We start from the raw sequence: 14,464 nt of genomic DNA on the forward strand, positions 1-14,464 counted from the left end.
TGCGTGTGTGTGTATCAGTGTGTGTGTGTATCAGTGTGTGTGTGTGTATCAGTGTGTGCGTGCGTGCGTGCGTGTGTGTGTATCAGTGTGTGCATATCAGTGTGTGTGTGTATCAGTGTGTGTGTGTGTGTATCAGTGTGTGTGTGTGTGTATCAGTGTGTCAGTGTGAGGGCCCTGGTGCCAGGAAAATAACCTCTCCCTCAATGTCAACAAACGAAGGAGCTGATTGTGGACTTTAGGAGACAGTAGAGGGAGAAGGCCCCCATACACCTGGACGGGGCAACAGCATCTATCTCAACGCCATCAGACTGTTAAACAGCCATCACTAGCCAGCTTCCACCTGGTTACTCAACCCTGCACCTTAGAGGCTGCTGCCCTATATACATAGACATGGAGTCACTGGTCACTTTAATAATGGAACACTGGTCACTCTCAACCCTGCACCTTAGAGGCTGCTGCCCTATATACATAGACCTCACTGGTCACTTTAATAACGGAACACTAGTCACTCTCAACCCTGCACCTTAGAGGCTGCTGCCCTATATACATAGACATGGAGTCACTGGTCATTTTAATAATGGAACACTAGTCACTCTCAACCCTGCACCTTAGAGGCTGCTGCCCTATATACATAGACATGGAGTCACTGGTCAGAATGGTTCCATACTGCTTTACTCATCTCATATGTATATACTGCATTTTATTCTACTGTACTTTAGTCAATGCCTCTCAAACATTGCTCATCCTAATATTTATATATTTCTTAATTCCATTCCTTTACTTTAGATTTCTGTGTATTGTATTGTTGTGAATTGTTAGATACTACTGCACTGTTGGAGCTAGGAACACAAGCATTTCGCCACACCCGCAATGAATACAGTGGCTTGCGAAAGTATTCAGCCCCCTTGGCATTTTTCCTATTTCAACCTGGAATGAAAATAGATTTTGGGGGGTTTGTTTCATTCGATTTACACAACATGTCTACCACTTTGAAGATGCAAAATCATTTTTATTGTGAAACAAACAAGAACACAAATTTTTTTTTTTACTTGAGCGTCCATAACTATTCACCCCCCCAAACTCAATACTTTGTAGAGACACCTTTTGCAGCAATTACAGCTGCAAGTCTCTTGGGGTATGTCTCTATAGGCCTTCAAATCTAGCCACTGGGAGTTTTACCCATTCGTCAAGACAAAACTGCTCCAGCTCAAGTTGGATGGGTTCCGCTGTACAGCAATCTTCAAGTCATATACAAATTGTCAGGATTTGGCCAGGGTTGTTCCGGGTTTTGGTCACTAGATGCCCCCATTGTGCTTTTTGACCTTATGTTTTTTCCCTTGTTCCCCATTATTATTTGCACCTGTGCCTCGTTTCCCCTGATTGTATTTAAACCCTTAGTTTCCCTCAGTTCTGTGCTCTGTGTTTGTATGTTAGCACCCAGCCCTAGTGTTCTGTGTATTCTTGTCGATTCCGGTGGATGCTCTTGTGGAATTCTGTTTTTGTTTTTGAGTATCTCTTGAGTCTTTTTGTGCTATTCCTACCACCTTTTGGATTTGCCATTTTTGTATTTAAGGACTTCTCCTTTTACTTTATTAAATACACCGTCTTAAGTACTGCTGTGTCTGCCTCATCTTCTGGGTTCTGCTGACTATTCGTGGCTCAGTTGGTTAAGTGACTGTTTCTCACTCCGGAGACCCAGGTTCGTAACCGGGTCCTGACACAAATACCACAGATTCTGAATTGGATCGAGGTCTAGGCTTTGACTAGGCTATTCTAAGACATTTAAATGTTTCCCTTAAACCACTCAAGTGTTACTTTAGCAGTATGCTTAGGATCATTGTCCTGCTGGAAGGTGAACCTCCGTCCCAGTCTCAAATCTCTGGAAGACTGAAACAGGTTTCCCTCAAGAATTTCCCTGCCTTTAACGCCATCCATCCTTCCTTCAATTCTGACCAGTTTCCCTGCCAATGTAAAACATCCCCACAGCATGATGCTGCCACCACCATGCTTCACTGTGGGGATGGTGTCTCGAGGGGATGAGAGGTGTTGGGTTTGCACCAGGCAAAGCATTTTTCTTGATGGCCAAAAATCTGCATTTTAGTCTCATCTGAGTACCTTCTTCCATATGTTTGTGGAGTCTCCCACATGCTTTTTGGCGAAAGTGTATTTTTTTCTTCAAGCAATGGCTTTTTTTCTGGCCACTCTTCCATAAAGCCCAGCTCTGTGGAGTGTAAGGCTTAAAGTGGTCCTATGGACAGATACTCCAATCTCTGCTGTGGAGCGTTGCAGCTCCATCTGATTAATGCCCTCCTTGCCTGGTCTGTGACTTTTGGTGGGCGTCCCTCTCTTGGCAGGTTTGTTGTGGTGCCATATTCATAGGTAGATATTATTTAGGGGCTTCATAGCAAAGGTGGTGAATTCATACAACACTTTTCCGTTTCATATTAAAAAAAAATTATAATATTTTTTAAATTTCACTTCACTGATTGGACTATTTGGTGGATGTCCATTACATGAAATCCAAATAAAATCTATTTAAATTACAGGTTGTTATGCAACAAAACAGGAAAAACTGTATGTGACCAATAAAATGGTATTTTATTTGGATTATGCTGTGTGTGTGTGTGTGTGTGTGTGTGTGTGTGTGTCTCTCTCTCTCTCTCTGTGTAATGTGTGTGTGTGTGTGTGTGTCTCGCTCTCTCTCCCTCTCTCTCTGTGTGTAATGTGTGTGTGTATTTCTCTGTGTAGTGTGTGTGTGTGTGTGTGTGTCTCTCTCTCGCTGTGTGTAATGTGTGTGTGTCTCTCTCTCTCTCTGTGTAATGTGTGTGTCTCTCTCTCTCTGTGTAATGTGTGTGTGTGTCTTTGTGTGTGTGTGTGTGTCTCTCTCTCTCTGTGTGTGTGTGTGTGTGTGTGTGTGTGTGTGTGTGTGTGTGTGTGTGTGTGTGTGTGTGTGTGTGTGTGTGTGTGTGTGTCCGTAATGTGTGTGTGGTATAAGTCTTACCCTGCATGTTCATGGCAGCCACGCGGCCCCCTGGGGTCGGGCCCTTAGGGGCCGAGGAGGGGGGGATGATAGTCTCTCTGTGGCGCTTCATCTTCTCCTGGTTCACCCTGAAAGGAGGAGGGGGTTTTAATCACGGTGGATATGGGGGGGGGGCTGGGCCCCCATTAGAAATTAGAAATAACGAGTCTTACTTCAAGGTCTGTGGTCGCATCTTCTTCCCATGTTTGTTGTCACCCAGGGCACTGTCGATGTCTGCATAGACCATCTCTGCCTGCAGAGAGAGACAGAGAGAGAGAGAGAGAGAGAGAGAGAGAGAGAGAAAGCATAGTCAACATAAATATGTCTCCATGGAGCATCTCTGCCTGCAGAGAGAGACAGAGAGAGACAGAGAGAGAGAGAGAGAGAAAGCATGTCTCCATGGAGCATCTCTGCCTGCAGAGAGAGACAGAGAGAGAGAGAGAGAGAGAGAGAGAGAGAGAGAGAGAGAAAGCATAGTCAATATAAATATGTCTCCATGGAGCATCTCTGCCTGCAGAGAGAGACAGAGAGAGACAGAGAGAGAGAGAGAGAGAAAGCATGTCTCCATGGAGCATCTCTGCCTGCAGAGAGAGACAGAGAGACAGAGAGAGAGAGAGAGAGAGAGAGAGAGAAAGCATGTCTCCATGGAGCATCTCTGCCTGCAGAGAGAGACAGAGAGAGAGAGAGAGAGAGAGAAAGCATAGTCAATATAAATATGTCTCCATGGAGCATCTCTGCCTGCAGAGAGAGACAGAGAGAGAGACAGAGAGAGAGAGAGAGAAAGCATAGTCAATATAAATATGTCTCCATGGAGCATCTCTGCCTGTAGGGGATGTGTGTACGGCGGTCAGAGCTGAATAACAGTTGTATATGACTACAGAATCACAACAAACATTCTGGTAAAAGTCTCTGGCAACACTTCAAGAACCTAATCAAAATTTGTCAAAAGTATCACCAAATCATGATTTGTCAAAGTATCATCAAATCATGATTTGTCAAAAGTATCACCAAATCATGATTTGTCAAAAGTATCACCAAATCATGATTTGTCAAAAGTATCACCAAATCATGATTTGTCCAAAAAATGACTTTAAGAAAAAGATGGTCACTGGTAATTCAGGATAGTATGTCTGATCATTTAGTTGATCACAGCAAATAAAGGTCAACTATTGATGCCATAGCAAGCAGACAGCCACTTGGGTGAGTGAAGAAACTAATCAAGAGAAAGTCCATTATGATATTTAGAGAGAGCAACTTAGCATATAAAACAAGGCGATTAAAGAAATGTCAGACGGGCTCATTTTACTAACTTGATCACTAATAATCAGAATAATTTGAGAAGGCTCTTCTCGACCATTTATGGCCGGATAAAACATACCCCCCCCCCCCCCCGCAAACCTATGTGAACTTTCCACCACATCTAAATATGGCAGAGAAAGGATAACAAACGTTAGGTATCAGTCAAGACCTGATGAGAAAGGATAACAAACGTTAGGTACCAGTCAAGACCTGATGAGAAAGGATAACAAACGTTAGGTACCAGTCAAGACCTGATGAGAAAGGATAACAAACGTTAGGTACCAGTCAAGACCTGATGAGAAGTTTGACGATATCTGATATCTGCCCTAGTCTACTACAGATGTATTTTCCCTGGTTGACACAGACATGTTCAGGAAAGTGTTATCACAAATTAGGACTTCTACCTGCTAGATCCTAACCACACCACTTTCTTCAAACCAGTTTTTAAATGCATATCTGAAGAAGTACAAGCTATTGCTAATCACTTTATTTAAATTTCTTTTGCACACCAGTATCTCTACTTGCACATCATCATCTGCTCATCGATCACTCCAGTGTTAATCTGCTAAACTGTAATAACTTCGCTACTATGGCCTATTTATTGCCTTACCTCCTCTTTGCACACACTGTATATAGACTTTATTTTATTTTATTTTTTCTATTGTGTTATTGGCTTGTTTATTGTTTATTCCATGTGTAACTCTGTGGTGTTGTATGTGTCGAACTGCTTTGCTTTATCTTGGCCAGGTCACAGTTGTAAATGAGAACTTGTTCTCAACTCGCCTACCTGGTTAAATAAAGGTGAAATAAAAAATAAATAAAAAATAAACTTCCTATTCACAGGCACTTTCCCCCACTGCACTATAAAATCTGCTGAAACACCTTCTGAAGAACAGATTATTCAGCTCTTAGCAATTTTACAGCCAACGTCCAACCTTCCATTCTTAAGAAACATTCTGGAGAAATTGGTTTTAACAATTCAGAACAATTCCCGTAACCGGGCCGTAATGCAACCGGGCTTCTACACCGGGCCGTAATGCAACCGGGCTTCTACACCGGGCCGTAATGCAACCGGGCTTCTACACCGGGCCGTAATGCAACCGGGCTTCTACACCGGGCCGTAATGCAACCGGGCTTCTACACCGGGCCGTAATGCCACTGTGCTTCTACACCGGGCTGTAATGCAACCGGGCTTCTACACCGGGCTGTAATGCAACCGGGCTTCTACACCGGGCTGTAATGCAACCGGGCTTCTACACCGGGCTGTAATGCAACCGGGCTTCTACACCGGGCTGTAATGCCACCGGGCTTCTACACCGGGCTGTAATGCCACCGTGCTTCTACACCGGGCCGTAATGCAACCGGGCTTCTACACCGGGCCGTAATGCAACCGGGCTTCTACACCGGGCTGTAATGCAACCGGGCTTCTACACCGGGCTGTAATGCCACCGTGCTTCTACACGGGCCGTAATGCAACCGGGCTTCTACACCGGGCCGTAATGCAACCGGGCTTCTACACCGGGCTGTAATGCAACCGGGCTTCTACACCTGCATTGCTTGCTGTTTGGTGTTTTAGGCTGGGTTTCTGTACAGCACTTTGAGATATCAGCTGATGTAAGGGCTTTATAAATTAACTTGATTTGATTTGATGACAGTCGATGGTGCAACGGTAGTATTTGGAGATGACCTCGCTTAAAGAGGTAAATTACTGTTTACTTTATGAGTATGAGGAACGCCATCCTAATATTACAGACAATACACAACTTTACGTTTCTGTGTCACCAGAGGATTTTAGCTCCACAGATTAATTATTAGACTTCATAAGTGATTTAAATACTTGGACGGCTCACAACTTCCTGCAGCTAAATCAAGACAAGTCCGAAGTAATTATGGTGGAACCGGGCGCACAGAGAGAATCTGGACGCACATTTTAACTCACGGTAATAAAGATAAAACACCAGGTAAAAAAAACTAGTTGTTATTTTAGATTCTGAACTCAATTTCTAATCACACAATAGGAACATTGCCAAGGTGTGGCCGTTTCTCTCTCAGGCTGAAACAGAGAGACTCATCGCTTTTATTACAAGCAGACATGATTACTGTAATGCTCTCCTGTCTGCTCTACCCAAGAAAGCCATTGGTCAACTGTAAAACATACAGAATGCTGCAGCACGGGTACTGACCCAAGACCAGACGGAGAACACACATGACACCGGTTTTGGTTTAAGTTATATACCCAGTAGGTCCCTCAGGGCCTCTGGCCTTTTAACTATCCCAAAGCCTAGGACCAGGAGGCATGGAGAGACAGCCTTTTAACTACCCCAAAGCCTAGGACCATTCCCTCTATAGTGACCTGCTATTAACCAGGGTCCATTCCCTATATAGTGACCTGCTATTAACCAGGGTCCATTCCCTCTATAGTGACCTGCTATTAACCAGGGCCCATTCCCTCTATAGTGACCTGCTATCAACCAGGGTCCATTCCCTCTATAGTGACCTGCTATTAACCAGGGTCCATTCCCTATATAGTGACCTGCTATTAACCAGGGTCCATTCCCTCTATAGAGACCTGCTATTAACCAGGGTCCATTCCCTCTATAGTGACCTGCTATTAACCAGGGTCCATTCCCTCTATAGTGACCTGCTATTAACCAGGGTCCATTCCCTCTATAGTGACCTGCTATTAACCAGGGTCCATTCCCTCTATAGTGACCTGCTATTAACCAGGGTCCATTCCCTCTATAGTGACCTGCTATTAACCAGGGTCCATTCCCTCTATAGTGACCTGCTATTAACCAGTCCATTCCTATATAGGCCCATTCCCTCTATAGTGACCTGCTATTAACCAGGGTCCATTCCCTCTATAGTGACCTGCTATTAACCAGGGTCCATTCCCATTCTATAGTGACCTGCTATTAACCAGGGTCCATTCCCTCTATAGTGACCTGCTATTAACCAGGGACCATTCCCTCTATAGTGACCTGCTATTAACCAGGGTCCATTCCCTCTATAGTGACCTGCTATTAACCAGGGACCATTCCCCTATAGTGACCTGCTATAACCAGGGTCCATTCCCTCTATAGTGACCTGCTATTAACCAGGGTCCATTCCTCTATAGTGACCTGCTATTAACCAGGGTCCATTCCCTCTATAGTGACCTGCTATTAACCAGGGTCCATTCCCTCTATAGTGACCTGCTATTAACCAGGGTCCATTCCCTCTATAGTGACCTGCTATTAACCAGGGTCCATTCCTCTATAGTGACCTGCTATTGACCAGGGTCCATAGTCCCTCTATAGTGACCTGCTATTAACCAGGGTCCATTCCCTCTATAGTGACCTGCTATTAACCAGGGTCCATTCCCTCTATAGTGACCTGCTATTAACCAGGGTCCATTCCCTCTATAGTGAGTGACCTGCTATTAACCAGGGTCCATTCCCTCTATAGTGACCTGCTATTAACCAGGGTCCATTCCCTCTATAGTGACCTGCTATTAACCAGGGTCCATTCCCTCTATAGTGACCTGCTATTAACCAGGGTCCATTCCCTCTATAGTGACCTGCTATTAACCAGGGTCCATTCCCTCTATAGTGACCTGCTATTAACCAGGGTCCATTCCCTCTATAGTGACCTGCTATTAACCAGGGTCCATTCCCTCTATAGTGACCTGCTATTAACCAGGGTCCATTCCCTCTATAGTGACCTGCTATTAACCAGGGTCCATTCCCTCTATAGTGACCTGCTATTAACCAGGGTCCATTCCCTCTATAGTGACCTGCTATTAACCAGGGTCCATTCCCTCTATAGTGACCTGCTATTAACCAGGGTCCATTCCCTCTATAGTGACCTGCTATTAACCAGGGTCCATTCCCTCTATAGTGACCTGCTATTAACCAGGGTCCATTCCCTCTATAGTGACCTGCAGGGTATTAACCAGGGTCCATTCCCTCTATAGTGACCTGCTATTAACCAGGGTCCATTCCCTCTATAGTCCATTCCCTCTATGACCTGCTATTAACCAGGGTCCATTCCCTCTATAGTGACCTGCTATTAACCAGGGTCCATTCCCTCTATAGTGACCTGCTATTAACCAGGGTCCATTCCCTCTATAGTGACCTGCTATTAACCAGGGTCCATTCCCTCTATAGTGACCTGCTATTAACCAGGGTCCATTCCCTCTATAGTGACCTGCTATTAACCAGGGTCCATTCCCTCTATAGTGACCTGCTATTAACCAGGGTCCATTCCCTCTATAGTGACCTGCTATTAACCAGGGTCCATTCCCTCTATAGTGACCTGCTATTAACCAGGGTCCATTCCCTCTATAGTGACCTGCTATTAACCAGGGTCCATTCCCTCTATAGTGACCTGCTATTAACCAGGGTCCATTCCCTCTATAGTGACCTGCTATTAACCAGGGTCCATTCCCTCTATAGTGACCTGCTATTAACCAGGGTCCATTCCCTCTATAGTGACCTGCTATTAACCAGGGTCCATTCCCTCTATAGTGACCTGCTATTAACCAGGGTCCATTCCCTCTTAGTGACCTGCTATTAACCAGGGTCCACTCTATAGTGACCTGCTATTAACCAGGGTCCATTCCCTCTATAGTGACCTGCTATTAACCAGGGTCCATTCCCTCTATAGTGACCTGCTATTAACCAGGGTCCATTCCCTCTATAGTGACCTGCTATTAACCAGGTCCATTCCCTCTATAGTGACCTGCTATTAACCAGGGTCCATTCCCTCTATAGTGACCTGCTATTAACCAGGGTCCATTCCCTCTATAGTGACCTGCTATTAACCAGGGTCCATTCCCTCTATAGTGACCTGCTATTAACCAGGGTCCATTCCCTCTATAGTGACCTGCTATTAACCAGGGTCCATTCCTCTATAGTGACCTGCTATTAACCAGGGTCCATTCCCTCTATAGTGACCTGCTATTAACCAGGGTCCATTCCCTCTATAGTGACCTGCTATTAACCAGGGTCCATTCCCTCTATAGTGACCTGCTATTAACCAGGGTCCATTCCCTCTATAGTGACCTGCTATTAACCAGGGTCCATTCCCTCTATAGTGACCTGCTATTAACCAGGGTCCATTCCCTCTATAGTGACCTGCTATTAACCAGGGTCCATTCCCTCTATAGTGACCTGCTATTAACCAGGTCCATTCCCTCTATAGTGACCTGCTATTAACCAGGGTCCATTCCCTCTATAGTGACCTGCTATTAACCAGGGTCCATTCCCTCTATAGTGACCTGCTATTAACCAGGTCCATTCCTCTATAGTGACCTGCTATTAACCAGGGTCCATTCCCTCTATAGTGACCTGCTATTAACCAGGGTCCATTCCCTCTATAGTGACCTGCTATTAACCAGGGTCCATTCCTCTATAGTGACCTGCTATTAACCAGGGTCCATTCCCTCTATAGTGACCTGCTATTAACCAGGGTCCATTCCCTCTATAGTGACCTGCTATTAACCAGGGTCCATTTCTATAGTGACCTCTAATAGTGACCTGCTATTAACCAGGGTCCATTCCCTCTATAGTGACCTGCTATTAACCAGGGTCCATTCCCTATAGTGACCTGCTATTAACCAGGGTCCATTCCCTCTATAGTGACCTAACCAGGGTCCTATTGAACCAGGGTCCATTCCCTCTATAGTGACCTGCTATTAACCAGGTCCATTCCCTCTATAGACCCTGCTATTTTAACCAGGGTCCATTCCCTCTATAGTGACCTGCTATTAACCAGGGTCCATTCCCTCTATAGTGACCTGCTATTAACCAGGGTCCATTCCCTCTATAGTGACCTGCTATTAACCAGGGTCCATTCCCTCTATAGTGACCTGCTATTAACCAGGGTCCATTCCCTCTATAGTGACCTGCTATTAACCAGGGTCCCAGTGACCTGCTATTAACCAGGGTCCATTCCCTCTATAGTGACCTGCTATTAACCAGGGTCCATTCCCTCTATAGTGACCTGCTATTAACCAGGGTCCATTCCCTCTATAGTGACCTGCTATTAACCAGGGTCCATTCCCTCTATAGTGACCTGCTATTAACCAGGGTCCATTCCCTCTATAGTGACCTGCTATTAACCAGGGTCCATTCCCTCTATAGTGACCTGCTATTAACCAGGGTCCATTCCCTCTATAGTGACCTGCTATTAACCAGGGTCCATTCCCTCTATAGTGACCTGCTATTAACCAGGGTCCATTCCCTCTATAGTGACCTGCTATTAACCAGGGTCCATTCCCTCTATAGTGACCTGCTATTAACCAGGGTCCATTCCCTCTATAGTGACCTGCTATTGACCAGGGTCCATTCCCTCTATAGTGACCTGCTATTAACCAGGGTCCATTCCCTCTATAGTGACCTGCTATTAACCAGGGTCCATTCCCTCTATAGTGACCTGCTAGTAACCAGGGTCCATTCCTCTATAGTGACCTGCTATTAACCAGGGTCCATTCCTCTATAGTGACCTGCTATTAACCAGGGTCCATTCCCTCTATAGTGACCTGCTATTAACCAGGGTCCATTCCCTCTATAGTGACCTGCTATTAACCAGGGTCCATTCCCTCTATAGTGACCTGCTATTAACCAGGGTCCATTCCCTCTATAGTGACCTGCTATTAACCAGGGTCCATTCCCTCTATAGTGACCTGCTATTAACCAGGGTCCATTCCCTCCTATAGTGACCTGCTATTAACCAGGGTCCATTCCCTCTATAGTGACCTGCTATTAACCAGGGTCCATTCCATAGTGACCCTATTAACCAGGGTCCATAGTGACCTGCTATTAACCAGGGTCCATTCCCTCTATAGTGACCTGCTATTAACCAGGACCTACATTAACCAGGGTCCATTCCCTCTATAGTGACCTGCTATTAACCAGGGTCCATTCCCTCTATAGTGACCTGCTATTAACCAGGGTCCATTCCCTCTATAGTGACCTGCTATTAACCAGGGTCCATTCCCTCTATAGTGACCTGCTATTAACCAGGGTCCATTCCCTCTATAGTGACCTGCTATTAACCAGGGTCCATTCCCTCTATAGTGACCTGCTATTAACCAGGGTCCATTCCCTCTATAGTGACCTGCTATTAACCAGGGTCCATTCCCTCTATAGTGACCTGCTATTAACCAGGGTCCATTCCTCTATAGTGACCTGCTATTAACCAGGGTCCATTCCCTCTATAGTGACCTGCTATTAACCAGGGTCCATTCCCTCTATAGTGACCTGCTATTAACCAGGGCCCATTCCCTCTATAGTGACCTGCTATTAACCAGGGTCCATTCCCTCTATAGTGACCTGCTATTAACCAGGGTCCATTCCCTCTATAGTGACCTGCTATTAACCAGGGTCCATTCCCTCTATAGTGACCTGCTATTAACCAGGGTCCATTCCCTCTATAGTGACCTGCTATTAACCAGGGTCCATTCCTCTATAGTGACCTGCTATTAACCAGGGTCCATTCCCTCTATAGTGACCTGCTATTAACCAGGGTCCATTCCCTCTATAGTGACCTGCTATTAACTAGGTCCATTCCAGTTGCTATTAACCTCCATTATAGTGACCTGCTATTAACCAGGGTCCATTCCCTCTATAGTGACCTGCTATTAACCAGGGTCCATTCCCTCTATAGTGACCTGCTATTAACCAGGTCCATTCCCTCTATAGTGACCTGCTATTAACCAGGGTCCATTCCCTCTATAGTGACCTGCTATTAACCAGGGTCCATTCCTCTATAGTGACCTGCTATTAACCAGGGTCCATTCCCTCTATAGTGACCTGCTATTAACCAGGGTCCATTCCTCTATAGTGACCTGCTATTAACCAGGGTCCATTCCCTCTATAGTGACCTGCTATTAACCAGGGTCCATTCCCTCTATAGTGACCTGCTATTAACCAGGGTCCATTCCTCTATAGTGACCTGCTATTAACCAGGGTCCATTCCCTCTATAGTGACCTGCTATTAACCAGGGTCCATTCCCTCTATAGTGACCTGCTATTAACCAGGGTCCATTCCCTCTATAGTGACCTGCTATTAACCAGGGTCCATTCCCTATATAGAGACCTGCTATTAACTAGGGTCCATTCCCCTCTATAGTGACCTGCTATTAACCAGGGTCCATTCCCTCTATAGACCTGCTATTAACCAGGTCCTGCTATTAACTGCTATTAGGGTCCATTCCCTCTATAGTGACCTGCTATTAACCAGGGTCCATTCCCTCTATAGTGACCTGCTATTAACCAGGGTCCATTCCCTCTATAGTGACCTGCTATTAACCAGGTCCATTCCCTCTATAGTGACCTGCTATTAACCAGGGTCCATTCCCTCTATAGTGACCTGCTATTAACCAGGGTCCATTCCCTCTATAGAGACCTGCTATTTTAACCAGGGTCCATTCCCTCTATAGTGACCTGCTATTAACCAGGGTCCATTCCCTCTATAGAGACCTGCTATTAACCAGGGTCCATTCCCTCTATAGTGACTGCTATTAACCAGGGTCCATTCCCTCTATAGTGACCTGCTATTAACCAGGGTCCATTCCCTCTATAGTGACCTGCTATTAACCAGGACCATTCCCTCTATAGTGACCTGCTATTAACCAGGGTCCATTCCCTCTATAGTGACCTGCTATTAACCAGGGCCCATTCCCTCTATAGTGACCTGCTATTAACCAGGGTCCATTCCCTCTATAGTGACCTGCTATTAACCAGGGTCCATTCCCTCTATAGTGACCTGCTATTAACCAGGGTCCATTCCTCTATAGTGACCTGCTATTAACAGGGTCCATTCCCTCTATAGTGACCTGCTATTAACCAGGGTCCATTCCCTCTATAGTGACCTGCTATTAACCAGGGTCCATTCCCTCTATAGTGACCTGCTATTAACCAGGGTCCATTCCCTCTATAGTGACCTGCTATTAACCAGGGTCCATTCCCTCTATAGTGACCTGCTATTAACCAGGGTCCATTCCCTCTATAGTGACCTGCTATTAACCAGGGTCCATTCCCTCTATAGTGACCTGCTATTAACCAGGGCCCATTCCCTCTATAGAGACCTGCTATTAACCAGGGTCCATTCCCTCTATAGTGACCTGCTATTAACCAGGTTCCATTCCCTCTATAGTGACCTGCTATTAACCAGGGTCCATTCCCTCTATAGTGACCTGCTATTAACCAGGGCCCATTCCCTCTATAGTGACCTGCTATTGACCAGGGTCCATTCCCTCTATAGTGACCTGCTATTAACCAGGGTCCATTCCCTCTATAGTGACCTGCTATTAACCAGGGTCCATTCCCTCTATAGTGACCTGCTATTAATGTAATGGTTTTCTTCTGGGGAAAGAGAGGCGGACCAAAATGCAGCGTGGTTACTTGTAAACGTCTTTAATAAAGATGAACAATGAACAATCTACAAAACAAGAAACATGAAAAACCAAAACAGTCCTATCTGGTGCCACAAACACAAAGACAGGAACAATCACCCACAAAACCCAACACAAAACAGGCTACCTAAATATGGTTCCCAATCAGAGACAATGACTAACACCTGCCTCTGATTGAGAACCATATCAGGCCAAACATACAAGGAAAACACACACGAACGATGGTCAGAACGTGACAATTAACAGGGCCCATTCCCTATATAGTGACCTGCTATTAACCAGGGCCCATTCCCTATATAGTGACCTGCTATTAACCAGGGCCCATTCCCTATATAGTGACCTGCTATTAACCAGGGCCCATTCCCTATATAGTGACCTGCTATTAACCAGGGCCCATTCCCTATATAGTGACCTGCTGTTGTCTCTCATGATTACGTAGATAGAAGTGACCCACCTCGACCTCGTCACAGTGGAAGAAGTGTATGTCAGGTCTGTGCTGTTCAGTGTCTTGACACACCAGCAGAAGGACAGATGGATACCTGGTCTGATTCAACACTGTCTGGCAGTGGTGGATCGTAGGCAGGGGAAGTTCTCCAACTCTTCCTGTGATGGAGGGAGTGAGGGAGAGACAGAGAGAGAGTAGAGAGAGAGTAGAGAGAGAGAGAGAGAGAGGGAGAGAGAGAGAGAGAGAGAGAGGGAGAGAGAGAGAGAGAGAGAGAGGTAAAGAGAGAGAGAGGTAAGAGAGA

General features: G+C 45.6%; 1 pseudogene; it reads right to left on the reverse strand.

Moving 5' to 3' along the window:
• Positions 1 to 14,255, reverse strand: part of LOC135533131 (epidermal growth factor receptor kinase substrate 8-like protein 2) — a 59,384-nt pseudogene extending 45,129 nt beyond the window's left edge.
• Positions 14,256 to 14,464: the final 209 nt, after the last annotated feature.

Source organism: Oncorhynchus masou, unplaced genomic scaffold (genome assembly GCF_036934945.1).
Source record: "Oncorhynchus masou masou isolate Uvic2021 unplaced genomic scaffold, UVic_Omas_1.1 unplaced_scaffold_2238, whole genome shotgun sequence".
NCBI lineage: Eukaryota > Metazoa > Chordata > Actinopteri > Salmoniformes > Salmonidae > Oncorhynchus > Oncorhynchus masou.